The following is a 3,243-nucleotide window of genomic DNA, read 5'->3' as shown; positions in this document are numbered from 1 at the left end:
ACCTTTTTCTTGTTGCTAACATACCTGTAGAAACCCTTCTTGTTACCATTCACATCCTTTGCTATCTGCACCTCCAGTTGTGTTTTGGCCTTCCTGATTACACCCTTGCATGCTCGAGCAATATTTTTATACTCCTCCCTAGTCATCTGTCCAAGTTTCCACTTCTTGTAAACTTCCTTTTTGTGTTTAAGCTCACCAAACATTTCACCAAGCTGGACACCTGCCATATTTGCTATTCTTTCTGCACATTGGGATGGTTGGTTCCTGCGCTCTCAATAAGGCTTCTTTAAAATACAGCCAGCTTTCCTGGACTTCTTTTCCCCTCATATTAGCCTCCCAGGGGATCCTGCCCATCAGTTTGCTAAGAGAGTCAAAGTCTGCTTTTCTGAAATCCAGGGTCCATATTTTGCTACTCTCCTTTCTTCCATTTGTGAGGATCCTGAACTTAACCATCTCATGGTCACTGCTGCCCAGCTTGCCACCCACTTCTTCTTCCCCTACCAATTCTTCCCTGTTTGTGAGCAGCAGGTCAAGAAGAGAAAGGCCCCTGGTTGGTTCCTCCAGTAGTTGCACAAGGAAGTTGTCCCCAACACTCTCCAAAAACTTCCTGGATTGTCTGTGCACTGCTGTATTGCTCTCCCAGCAGATGTCAGGGTGATTGAAGTCCCCCATTAGAACCAGGGCCTGTGTTCTGGAAACTTCAGTTAATTGTGGAAGAAAGCCTTGTCTACCTCATCCTCCTGGTCTGGTGGTCTATAGCACATGCCCATCATGACATCACCTTTGTTGCTCTCACTTCTAAACTTAACCCAAAGACTCTCAATAGGCTTTTCTCCAGTTTCATACTGGAGCTCTGAGCAATTATACTGCTCTCTTACATACAGTGCAACTCCTCCACCTTTACTCTCCTGCCTGTCCTTCCTGAACAGTTTATTCCCATCCATGACAGTGCATCCATGTCAGCTTAATAGGTTCAGGTGTGTCATGGTTAGGCTGTGCCAAGATTGACCATGTCTGGGGTATCCAGGACAGCCCACTGGGCATCTGCTGTGTTTGAGATGATGCTGCATGCTTGCTGGATGGTTGCTTTTTTCGCATTGGGCTCCCTGGATGTCTTCTCAAAGCACTGCTGACTCAGAGGTCATTGACTGGCTTAAGACTATGCGGCTGTTTTCTAAATATCACCTGGCTTGTCTTGCCCACATGCAATCACTACATATAGATATTGACAATGAAAACAGCTTCTTCTCATATGACATCCAGGCCATCATGTTTCTGAAAGCAGAAAGAGAGAGGGAGAGAGACAGATGTGCATTCAAACACACAGAGGCCTCAGATTTTGCAAGGTGCATAAAATATTTGGACATTGTGAAAATCAGCAGGAAAGTCAGCATGTAAATCTCTTTGGTGATTTAAAGACGGCAATCCCAGCACACGTACCCCTTGGGCTGCCCTGCTGACAGTACATGAGGAAAGGAGATTAGTCAGTTTCCAGTAGACCAAACTCCCCTGGAATAAATTAAAAATGGCCCCAGCAAGACTTGAATTCACAACACTTGTTACCAAAGTAAGCGCTTTAGCACTGAGTCACCGATGAAACCATATTAAGTCATACATTCCCAGGCCAGACGAGGCCCTTGTGATAATCTAGTCTTGTTTCCCAGATAGCACAAGCTATAGAACTGTCCTAAAATAATTCCTAGATCTTTTAGAAAAAAACATCCTATCTTGAGTTAAATATTATCAGCAATGGAGAATCCACCATGATCCTTGGTAAATTGTTCCACTGGTTAATTAATCTAAACATTAAAAACTATGCCTTCTCTCCAGTCTGAATACGTTTCACTTCAGCTTCCAGACATTGGATCATGTTATATACCTCCCTCTGCTAGTCTGAAGAGCCCATTGTTAGGATATAGATATTCAGGTCTGTCTGTAAAGGCCTATACTCTAAGAATTTAGGTGTATTCTTATCACTTGGCTAGTTATAGAGGTACAAAAGAAAGAATCAAAATCACTGTCTGCCGGTGTAAGGGCCTTCTCTTACTGTGACAGTTTGAGGCCCTGTGCTTAGGCTAAGGCCTTTGGCTAAGCAGCAGAGGCAGCCATAAGCTAGGAAGCGACCGGTCACATCCTCACATTCCAAACTAGTCACATTGAAAGAAGGTGCTATTGGGCTGTTAGGAATACAATCCTGTCCTGATAATGCCTATCACCTCAGAGAAAGGGAAGTGCCTAGAAAATGTAAAAGGAAACAGCATCCTGTCTGGCAAGAACTCACTTATCAATACTGAGATGTGAAATCCTCACTTCTGTATTGTTTTGTCATTATAGTTCCCACTTTGCTATTGTTTGTCTGTATAATCTCTGTCTGGTTCTGTGATTGTTCCTGTCTGCTGTATAATTAATTTTGCTGGGTGTAAACTAATTAAGGTGGTGGGATATAATTGGTTACATAATCATGTTACAATATGTTAGGATTGGTTAGTTAAATTTCAGGAAAATGATTGGTTAAGGTATAGCTAAGCCGAACTCAAGTTTTACTATATAGTCTGCAGTCAATTAGGAAGTGAGGGGGTGGGTGTGTGGGTGGGAGAGATGGGAACAGGGAATGGGGGTGGAGAAATTGGAATCATGTTTTGCTAAAGAGGGGAAATGGGAACAGGGAATGGGGGTAAGGAAATTGGAATAATGTTTTGCTAAGGGCAGGAATGGGAACAGGGACACAGGTGTAAGGCTCTGTGGTGTCAGAGCTGGGAAGGAGGATACTAAGGAAGGAAACTGGAATCTTGCTTGCTGGAAGTTCACCCCAATAAACATTGAATTGTTTGCACCTTTGGACTTCGGGTATTGTTGCTCTCTGTTCATGCGAGAAGGACCAGGAAAGTAAGTGGGTGAAGGAATAAGCCCCCTAACACCCATTATTAAAAATTTCTTCCCCAAGTAGATACTTATACGGCTTGTCTACACTGCCATACTAAATTGGCGTTGCTGTGATTGATACAGCAGTGTCGATTTAGTGGCTTTGATGAAGACACAACAAGTCGATGTCAGATGCTCTCCCATTGACTTCAGTACTCCCCAAGAGGCAGAGGCTAAGTTGGTGGGAGAGCATCTCTTATTGACATAGTCCAGTGTAGACACTGTGTTAGGACGATATAAGCTATATTGCTCAGGGGGGTGATTTTTTTCACACCCCTGAGAGATGAAACTTACATCGCCTTAAGCAGCAGTGTAGACCAG

This window comes from Eretmochelys imbricata, chromosome 13, assembly GCF_965152235.1.
Source record: "Eretmochelys imbricata isolate rEreImb1 chromosome 13, rEreImb1.hap1, whole genome shotgun sequence".
Lineage (NCBI taxonomy): Eukaryota > Metazoa > Chordata > Testudines > Cheloniidae > Eretmochelys > Eretmochelys imbricata.
The sequence above is the reverse complement of the archived record's forward strand: the minus strand, read 5'-3'. Positions refer to the sequence as shown.